This window comes from Garra rufa, chromosome 5 (genome assembly GCF_049309525.1).
Source record: "Garra rufa chromosome 5, GarRuf1.0, whole genome shotgun sequence".
Classification (NCBI taxonomy): Eukaryota; Metazoa; Chordata; class Actinopteri; order Cypriniformes; family Cyprinidae; genus Garra; species Garra rufa.
This window is the reverse complement of record NC_133365.1, coordinates 26,807,562-26,819,429: the sequence shown is the minus strand read 5'-3', so window position 1 is coordinate 26,819,429 and position 11,868 is coordinate 26,807,562.

Sequence of the window (11,868 nt, the reverse complement as noted above, 5' to 3'; positions counted from 1 at the left end):
TGGCTCAGTGCAACACTTGTCATGCACAAGTTTCCCGTGGTGGAACAGAACCGGGAAAGTTTGATACGTCCAACCTCATTGCGCATTTGAAGCAGCATCACAAAACTCTGCACTGAGTCTCCGCGCGCAGCCGTCTTGCCAGTCATGAGGTGTCGCTCTCCGAATGCGAGATTCTTATATATTAATGTTTCTTATATGAGGCTCTTTTTACAACTAGAAGGTTAATATTGTTTTTAACTTGCGACAAAACAACGAATTAGCCGTGCATTTATATGGAAATATGCTTTAGGAGCTGAGCTATCCATCTTCACTCCCCTCAGTATTACGTCGCATTCGGAGATCGATACCTCTTGACTGGAGAGACGGCCGCGCGCGGAGACTCAAACAGTGAAAGTGAGTTGTTCAAAAACGTTCTTTTTAGTAAACTCTGTGAACACAAACAATGTTCTCAATGCTGGAGTTCATGTGTAGAGACCCAGACAATACTTCGAGCAAAGTTTCATGGTCGAGTCTTCTCAGTGTTGTAAAAATATGGATTTTGATGCGCTCAAAAACTTGCCCCTAGTTCTCCCATTCACCGGCCACTGACCACAAAAAGAAATCACTGTCAATCTCAAAAACGGCTTGTTTGTCGTAAGTATGCTTTTAGATATAAGTTTGTCTCGTTTACAGTAAAAACAAAAACAGCCCAGGTTGCATTTTGACAATAGTTATCCTTTAAAGAAACAATCCTCTGGCAACTTCAAGCAACCAACGCTGCCTGAAACCCTCGCAAAGCGTGACAATAATAACAATAATGATCAATTATTTTTGAGGAGCATAGGAGCAGACTCACTGCTCAGCATGCAGAAATGCTTATCTTCTTAAAAAAAAAATCTTAAAATCTCCACATCATGCTCGGACTGCAGAAAGTTGAGTTGAAGAAGTAGGAGGTGTAGTCATCCTTTTAGTTAAATATTTGTTTTCTGCCCTGTATTAGAGCTATATTTATTTTTTTTTCACTATTTTTTGTGGATAGCAAATGCAACGATCTCATTCTTTCAGGCAGTGTGTGTAAAATTGAAACTTTGGACACTCAACCTTTAGCAGTTGGTCAATTAACAATATTTTTTTTTTCTTATGTTCCTGCTCTCAGCTGTTCTTACCATTTGCTGACGGTAAAAAATAAATAACTGAAGTGACCTTTAATTAGTATTTTGCACTTTAAAAAATATATTTTTGTTTATTCAATTAAGATATTTTTCAGGGTCTTAATATTTATTCTTTAATTCTTTTTTTATATATTCTTATGTAAAAGGTTCACATTTGTGCAACCAATAGTTAATAAATTGGTCGTTTTTTTCCATACTTACTGTTGCTGACTTTTGTTCTCAGTTTGATCTAGCCGTTCATACATTCCACACAAAAAAATAGGTAAAAGTATTCATGATTTGTGCTGATTACTGTATCGGATTTGTATCGGTATCGGTTAGTACTGAAGGCTGCAATATCGGTATCGTATCGGAAGTTAAAACGTTGTATCGGGACATCCCTAACTGTTACACATACAGATGCAAGTCATAGTGCGTCTGTTGCCTCATTTGTAACTTACACAGAAAGAACATAACACTAGAAAGACTGAAAAATGTTCTCTTACCTGATATCAGCAGTTTGCAGGACCTCACAGATCCAGTCCGACCTTCCTCTGTGTTCACATTCCAGTTTTTGTTCTCAGCATGTCACACAACGCAAGTTAATTTAAAATAAAAATGTAACAGTCACTTATTTAAATAACCAGGGACAGACCGCGTCATCTTGCTGAGCAGAAGCACACACATCACCAACTCAAACTAACGTATTTTCAAACTTGACCGGTAAAGGCGCGCACAGTTGTCATTGGCCAGTTACTAAGATGACAGTCAGCTTAACCAATCATGATCCCTCCAGCAAAGGTTATACAACCAGGGTGGTAATGGCAAGATAATTTTTTTTAAGTAATATGTGTGTTTTTAGTGTTATTTGTTGGCTGTATTATTTTAATAGTTGTTCAAAAAGTGTATTTAGTGTATGAAATAAAAATGCAGTTGCAGCCATTCACAAAATTGTAGGTCCACAAAATCAAAACAAAGATATTCAAAATACATACACTATATAGCCAAAAGTATTCGCTCACCCCTTCTAATGAACAGGTTTGACTACTTTAGTAATTTCCATGAGTACAAATCTTAATGTTTAAGCATAAAATGATATTCTAGGGAATTAATTTTAATAGCAACAGTTTGGACAAGAGCCTCTTCAGTTCTAACATGACAATGCCTTTGTGTATAAGGCAAGGTTCAAATTGAAATGATTGATTCAGTCAGTGTGGAAGAACTTGACTGGTCTGCATAAAACCAAATCCTAAACTCAGTTGAACACCTCTGGAGTGAATAAATGCAGACATTGAGCCAAAAAGTTATCACCAAACACCAATGACTTGTACATTTCGGTACAGTCATTTTAGACAAATCCAAAACTTTTTCAAAAGAGATGGAAATATTTTTTTTAAATACATTAATTATGTTCCCATTTTTGTTGCCACAGTTTTAGAAGTGCCTATTTCTGTTTTAAAGAAGGGGTGTCCTAATACTTTTCTGTTTTAAAGAAGGGGTGTCCTAATACTTTTGTCCATGTGGTGTTTGTACAAGTCATTGGTGTTTGGCGATGAGTTTTTGGCTCAAGGTCTTTATTTAAAGTCACTCCAGAGGTGTTCAACTGGGTTTTTAGGACATGGCTTTATGCAGACCAGTCAAGTTCTTCCACACTGACTGAATCAGTCATTTCGATTTGAACCTTGCCTTATACACAAAAGAATTGTCATCTTACAATTGTAGAGGCTCCTGTCCAAACTGTTTCTATAAAATTAGAAGCACACAATTCCCTAGAATAGTGGTCAAACCTGTTCATTAGAAGGGATCAAATACTTTTGGCAATAGTGTATCATGTAAAAAAAATCAACTTTGATTTATAAGTATTTTTGTTAACCCGTTTTAATCATTTAGCAAACCATTTTATAACTTTGATGGTTAGTCATGTGCTGGGACATAAAATAAAAAAAGCTAATGTAACATTGGATTTTCTCTTCAGAAACATAAAATTTTATTCTATCTTTCTTTACTTGGGCTATTTTATTATATGAACTGATGACCTTACAAAATTTAAAACAATATCTCTAGAAATGCATTGTCACTCCGACTGACCATAAAACTGGGGGAGTTCCACTAAATCAGGGCACATGACAAGCTGCTAGAGGGTTTGATTTCTTCTACCCATCTCAAAGCCATTACAATCCCAACATTTTATCCCATTATTTAGATATAATTATAGTCATCTCTAACCTTTTCATTAAAGTGCACAATTTTCTGTATTTTTTATCTATTGTGATAAGCATTGTGCTGTAACTCACAAAATCAGACCACTAAAATCTGACACTTTGAATATTTAATGTCCAATTAGTGTACAGGTCATTTGCTATGACATGTGCTATGCAGGACATTTTTGACCACACCCAGGTTTGACCTGGTTTGCCTATACCAGGGTTCGTCAACTCCAAAATTCTGCTATCATTTCCTCACCTTAAGTTGTACCAAACCTGTATTAATTTCTTCTGTGTGATAAAAACAATATACAAAAATATTTTGGGAAATTATCTTAACAAAAAGTTTCTGGTCCCCAATGACTTCCATAGCCTTTTTATTTATTTATTTTTATTTCCCAATATGGGTCCAGCAACTGGCTTCCAACATTCTTTAAAATATCTATTTCACAAATAATTAAGATAATGTTCAACAGAAGAAAGACTTCTTCTGTCTTGAACAGAGAATGAGCAAATGACGACAGAATTGTGAGTAATTGTCTTGCTGAGTTTAGTTCTAACTCTAACCAAACGCAGCTGAAAAAAAAAAATATAATTTTTGTAATAATTTTTTGGTAACTATCAATTAACTATGTGGGTACCAATTTGTCCCCATGTGGGCACCCTATTTGGGACTGATTGTGTTTGCCCATGTCTTACACAACTGGAATGAATAAGCAGGCCCGATATATATTTTCCCATTCTGAACCCATATAAACAGTTACTATGTGGGCACTACCTTGGCCCCATGTAGGCAGCCTGTATGGGACTGATTGAGTTTTCCCATGCCAAACCCATATGGTTTATCAAAGCGGGCCCCATATGGGTTTCCCCATTCTGAACTCATATAGACGGTAAGTATCTGGGTACTACCTTGGCCCCATGTAGGCAGCCTGTATGGGACTGATTGAGTTTGCCCATGCCAAACCCATATGGTTTATCTAAGTGGGCCCAATATGTGTTTCCCCATTCGGAAACCACATAGACGGTAACTATATGGGTACTACCTTGGCACCTTGTAGGCAGCCTGTATGGGATTGATTGAGTTTGCCCATGCCAAACCCAAATGGTTTATCAAAGCGGGCCCCATATGTGTTTCCCCATTCTGAACCCATATAGATGGTAACTATCTGGGTACTACATTGGCCCCATGTTGGCAGCCTATATGGGATTGATTGAGTTTGCCCATGACAAACCCATATAGTTCATCAAAGCGGGCCCCATATGGGTTTCCCCATTCTGAACCCATATAGATGGTAACTATCTGGGTACTACCTTGGCCCCTTGTAGGCAGCCTGTATGGGATTGATTGAGTTTGCCCATGCCAAACCCAAATGGTTTATCAAAGCGGGCCCCATATGTGTTTCCCCATTCTGAACCCATATAGATGGTAACTATCTGGGTACTACATTGGCCCCATATTGGCAGCCTATATGGGATTGATTGAGTTTGCCCATGCCAAACCCATATAGTTCATCAAAGCGGGCCCCATATGGGTTTCCCAATTCTGAACCCATATAGACGGTAACTATATGGGTACTACCTTGGCCCCATGTAGGCAGCCTGTATGGGACTGATTGAGTTTGCCCATGCCAAACCCATATAGTTTATCAAAGTGGGCCCCATATGTGTTTCCCCATTCTGAACCCATATAAACAGTAACTATGTGGGTACTACCTTGGCCCCATGTAGGCAGACTGTATGGGACTAATTGCGTTTGCCCATGCCAAACCCATATAGTTCATCAAAGTGGGCCCCATATGGGTTTCCCAATTCTGAACCCATATAGACGGTAACTATATGGGTACTACCTTGGCCCCATGTAGGCAGCCTGTATGGAACTGATTGAGTTTGCCCATGCCAAACACATATAGTTCATCAAAGTGGGCCCCATTTGTGTTTCCCCATTCTGAACCCATATAAACAGTAACTATGTGGGTACTACCTTGGCCCCATGTAGGCAGACTGTATGGGACTGATTGAGTTTGCCCATGCCAAACCCATATAGTTCATCAAAGTGGGCCCCATATGTGTTTCCCCATTCTGAACCCATATAAACAGTAACTATGTGGGTACTACCTTGGCCCCATGTAGGCAGACTGTATGGGACTGATTGAGTTTGCCCATGCCAATCCCATATGGTTTATCAAAGTGGGCCCCATATAGGTTTCCCCATTCTGAACCCATTTAAACAGTAACTATGTGGGTACTACCTTGGCCCCATGTAGGCAGACTGTATGGGACTGATTGAGTTTGCCCATGCCAAACACATATGGTTTATCAAAGCGGGCCCCATATAGGTTTCCCCATTCTGAACCCATATAAACAGTAACTATGTGGGTACTACATTGGCCCCATGTATGCAGACTGTATGGGACTGATTGAGTTTGCCCATGCCAAACCCATATGGTTTATCAAAGCGGGCCCCATATAGGTTTCCCCATTCTGAACCCATATAAACAGTAACTATGTGGGTACTACCTTGGCCCCATGTAGGCAGACTGTATGGGACTGATTGAGTTTGCCCATGCCAAACGAATATGTTTTATCAAAGCGGGCCCCATATGTGTTTCCCCATTCTGAACCCATATAGACGGTAACTTTCTGGGTACTACCTTGGCCCCATGTAGGCAGACTGTATGGGACTGATTGAGTTTGCCCATGCCAAACCCATATGGTTTATCTAAGTGGGCCCCATATGTGTTTCCCCATTCGGAACCCATATAGACGGTAACTATATGGGTACTACCTTGGCCCCATGTAGGCAGACTGTATGGGACTGATTGAGTTTTCCCATGCCAAACCCATATGGTTTATCAATGCGGGCCCCATATGTGTTTCCCCAGTCTGAACCCATATACACGGTAACTATATGGTTACTACCTTGGCCCCATGTAGGCAGCCTGTATGGAACTGATTGAGTTTGCCCATGCCAAACACATATAGTTCATCAAAGTGGGCCCCATTTGTGTTTCCCCATTCTGAACCCATATAAACAGTAACTATGTGGGTACTACCTTGGCCCCATGTAGGCAGACTGTATGGGACTGATTGAGTTTGCCCATGCCAAACCCATATAGTTCATCAAAGTGGGCCCCATATGTGTTTCCCCATTCTGAACCCATATAAACAGTAACTATGTGGGTACTACCTTGGCCCCATGTAGGCAGACTGTATGGGACTGATTGAGTTTGCCCATGCCAATCCCATATGGTTTATCAAAGTGGGCCCCATATAGGTTTCCCCATTCTGAACCCATTTAAACAGTAACTATGTGGGTACTACCTTGGCCCCATGTAGGCAGACTGTATGGGACTGATTGAGTTTGCCCATGCCAAACACATATGGTTTATCAAAGCGGGCCCCATATAGGTTTCCCCATTCTGAACCCATATAAACAGTAACTATGTGGGTACTACATTGGCCCCATGTATGCAGACTGTATGGGACTGATTGAGTTTGCCCATGCCAAACCCATATGGTTTATCAAAGCGGGCCCCATATAGGTTTCTCCATTCTGAACCCATATAAACAGTAACTATGTGGGTACTACCTTGGCCCCATGTAGGCAGACTGTATGGGACTGATTGAGTTTGCCCATGCCAAACCCATATGTTTTATCAAAGCGGGCCCCATATGTGTTTCCCCATTCTGAACCCATATAGACGGTAACTTTCTGGGTACTACCTTGGCCCCATGTAGGCAGACTGTATGGGACTGATTGAGTTTGCCCATGCCAAACCCATATGGTTTATCTAAGTGGGCCCCATATGTGTTTCCCCATTCGGAACCCATATAGACGGTAACTATATGGGTACTACCTTGGCCCCATGTAGGCAGACTGTATGGGACTGATTGAGTTTTCCCATGCCAAACCCATATGGTTTATCAATGCGGGCCCCATATGTGTTTCAACTTCTCGACAGCCTGATCCTGAGCTTTTGTCCAGTCACTGGGCTTCAGCTTTTTATTCTGTTGAACATGACCCTGCTTCCTCAGATTTTTCTCTTTTGCCTTCTGGCCCCTCAGGAGACTAAAAAGAGGCTTTGCTACTGCTGAATAGTTTGGAATGAAGTGCTGGTAGTAATTCACCATGCCCAGGAATGATCTTATTTTCTTCTGGGATGGAGTAGCTCCATCTAGCTCCATCAAATCCGACCTACTCATCTTAGAGATGCTTTCAACTTTGCTTGGGTCCGTGGAAACCCCTGTCTGATCAATAATATGCCCAAGGAACTTCACAGATTTTCTCATCAGGTGACATTTTTTTGGAGCCAGCTTGAGATTGTATGCACGGAGTCTGCCAAACACCATTTCTAAGCGATCAAGAGCAGTTGTCTCATCTGGACCGAAGACAATCAAGTCGTCTAAATAGCACAGGAGACTGAGGAAGTTTTCGTCTCCGAATATGCTGGTCATCATACGTATGAAGCTGCCAGGACTGTTGCAGAGGCCCTGGGGAAGACGATTGTACTCGAAAAGACCCATGGGCGTCGTAAAAGCTGTAAACTTGCGGTCGTCTTCATGCAGCGGCATGTTATAGAATCCGGACGTCAAATCCATTGTGCTAAATAAAGCATTTCCGCCCAGTGCAGCTAAACAATCCGCTTGATGCGGTAGAGGGTGTGCGTCCTTGAACGTTCTCCTGTTCAGCCAGCGGAAGTCTGTACATACACGCAAATCCCCATTCTTCTTCCAGACCAAAACGAGAGGAGAAGCATACTCACTGGTAGATCTCCTAATTATCTCCTTCTCCTCCATTTCGGTCAGCACCTGCCGCAGTGTTTGATACTGGCTGGGTGCTACTCGTCTGAATGGAAGCCTGAATGGTCTGGTGTCAGAGAGGTGTATCCTGTGTACAAAGCCCTTAGCTTCCCCACAGTCAAGATGGCTATGCGAAAATACATCTTCGTAACTCAGAATCAGGTCTACCAACCGCTGTTTACATGAGTCGATGTCCAGACTATCCAGACCAACTGACTTAAGTCGCTTGCTCATAGGTAATGCATCAGCTGCTCCATCCGACAGACTGGCCGAACAGCTTACCAGCAGAGGACTGACAGAATTAGTGTGATCAAAATCTTCAAGCGCAATGCATGGATAGAGATCTGCAATTTTCGCATTCCTTCTTAATAGCACTGGCCTGCCTGATGTGTTGATAAGCTTCAAGGGGACCCATCCATCGCCCCACAGAGACGTGATCAATCTAGCCACCATAATACCTCTGGGAGCAGAGTGAGATGATGTAGGCTCAGTCATGACTGCACTTCCAGGAGAGACAACGGCAGATTTGGGCAACTTCCCCCATACTAAGTATTCACGGTCTGGCTCGAGATAGACAGCTGAGTTACATTTCACTGTCCCTATCTTCTCAGGGATCTCCTCTCCTCTCCAACGGTTCAATCCAGCTAGCATTGACAAGAAGCTTTCACACTCAGGGTCCGAAGAAGTTGGTTTAGACACTGCTTGCCAAAATCCATCACTCAGTTTGAAGTATCTGAGAATGTGTTTAATAACATTAGTCCCAAGTATCAGCTCGTCATGTTGTCCAGGAACTACTAATGTAGGTACTATCATCTTTATACCATACACTTCCATGGTAAGATTGAATGATGATCTAGGTTTTACACGCAGCCCTCCACAGCCTACCAGGGTGACATCAGCAACAAACTCATCACATTCACCCACTGCACCAGCTGATCTCAGTGTCGTCTCAGCAGATTCATTTATAGTGCAGGCCATCGAGCCGCTCTCCAAAATTGCATTCAGCGTGACCATCTCTCCAATCTTCACAGTGGTGTAAAAGAGGCTGTCACGTCCACCTACAACATGAGTGTTCTGATAAATAATTTCTGATTGATCACAGTTTACATTGGCTGATTGATAAGCATTCTGAGTCTCACAATCATCAACAGCTTGGGAGTTAGAATGATGATGACCCGCACTGCCTCCCTCCAAATACGGGTCTGTTAGTTTCCCTCATGTTGTGACTGGGCAGAGGGCTGTTTAGGACATTCCTTTTTTGTGTGCCCTGGGGAGAAGCAAGCAAAACACAGCCTGTCTGTCATGCAATGTGTCACCGTCGTATGTTTGTTGTCGTCACAGATCCGACAGGCACTTCTGACAAAGTTGCGTCGCTGTCTCGTGTCACGTCTGGGGCTGGGAACATCACGAAATTGCACCCTGTCCATGAGCTGCTCCATCATCTCCATCATACGAGTGAGCAACTGACTCTCAGCCTGCTGTGCGTTTTGAGACATCATTGGGACTGGAGATGAGCAGGAGAAAGGCTGGTGCTGTGCCTGACTGGGCACTGATGCAGGTTCTGGCTGGAGGCCTACTTGAGCAGCAGGTAAAGAGCAGAATGATTGGATAGGAACAGCTGGTAACTCCGTCTTGGGGCAATCATACAGAACATGTTCGCTGCTAAACACTGTAGTTGGGTGGCTTCGTAAGTTCACACCGGTATTTCCTCGACTCCTGAACTCCCTCTGGTAATCATCAATTCTGCTCTGTATTTCTTTTGCATTCCATTCTTGAATAGGCTTGCATCTGAATATGCTCGCTAAACTGGGGTCAGGACAGAATTTAATAAACATCCTTGTTACTTCCTCTCCTATGTTGTCCAACCGTTTGCCTTGTCTTCGTAGTCCCTCATCTGCCAGATCAGCTGCTTTGTTCAAACGGATCCAGTAGTCCACAGGATTCTCTTTAGCTCTGGGGAGAGTGGCATAAAAGTCTGCAAGTGGCAAGCAAGAGGGTGCTTCGCTAAAGTACTGCATGAGGATGCCATAAATTAACTCAGGGTTTTGTCTGACGTTGAGCATAGCATCACTGCGCAGGCTGACTTTAACAACGTCCTTTGCCTTCCCAGCAAGTCTACTCATAATTTCCTCAGCTTGTTCTTGAATAGGGCACATTTGTTTTCTCAAGCAAGCCTTTGTCCTGTCTATCCACTCTTCAACGGCATACTTATCAGTAGAGGTCGACCGATATTGGTTTTTACCGATACCGATAGCTAGGTTGGACCACGCTGGCCGATACCGATTAATTAACCGATAGTTTTTGAAAATGGATATTGAAGGCCAACTAAAATAGTGCTCTACTATTTAAAAAAATGAATACTAAACCATACTTTGTAAATGAATAAAAATATTAATAGTAATTATAAATTGATCATTAAAGTTATTTCATAGTTCATTAATGTTAACAAAATGAACTTCGAAATTTAACAATATATCAGTAAATGTTGAAATTAACACTCTAACAAGGAACAACACTTCTATTCTACAGCTTTCATCAATCTTAGTTGATGTTACAAATGGGCTCATTGTAAAGGGGTGGGAATCTTTAAATTTTAACATTTTTTTATTATATAAGCAGGCTGCTTTTTAAAATAATTACTTATTTAAAATTAGTGTTCTTTAAGTGTCGGCAAGTTTACAGAAATAGTTTTTTTCTTTTTCGTTTGATTATTACTGATGAGATCAGACAGAGGCGGCTTTAACAGGCTGCATTCAAACGAATGCACAGATCTATTTCGATGTATCAGATGTTTTGTCCTGCTCTGAAAACATAACTGACTGTGTGTACATCAGTTTCGTATAAAAGTATTTGAAAATCCAAGTGCATTTAACTGCATCTGCAATCAAGCTTTTTAGGACGGACAAACACAAAGAGCAATTGAAAGTCTGTCAGTGCATCTAAGTACTGCATTATAAACGGCAGAAATGAAGGCACATGTAAAGTCAAAAACTGCGATTGATAGCTCACACTGTCAAACAATACACACTTAGCTCACTGTGGAAATTCTGTGCAATGAAGCCAGCCGCGTTTCTGGCGCGCACGCGTGCCATATGCGGGAAAAACACACGCTCATTGAAGAGAGGATTGCGTCGGAGAATCTATTTTTCACCCACCCTTTAATGAAACCGAACAAAAGTGCAGCGCTGTGTTGCGCGGACAACTTGCAGGTATCACACACACAGGACGCGTTGTTTAGTTCAAGCATAAATCTAAAACAGTTTATTTAATCACCAAACGGGCAAATGTTTACTTCAAGAATGATCAAAAAAGCGGCAAAGGTTAGTTTAAGCATGAAACGGAAAGAGAAAGTGCGATCTATATTCAGAAACAATTTCTTTTCTGTTTTACATTTGTTAAAATATTATTTGTTTTTGTTTTGTTTTGTTTCAGTTTAATATGTTAATTACGAAAGAAGTTTGTGTAATTTGTAAATGTCATAAAGGACGTGGTATGAATTGGACGGCAATACGCCAGGAGAATTGGAGAGGGTCAGACACAATTTTTGACAACTTCGTACGTTTTTATTTGTGGAAAATCCCTTCTTTAACGAATTTCGTTTTGTATTATTTTTATCTTCATTTTTAATAGATATTTTTGTTGATCAGTTATTAAAATCAAATAGGAACAGGAAAATGGCATTGTGAAATAAAGCGCGTAACAAGATGCAAACTCACCATGCTTTAACGGCC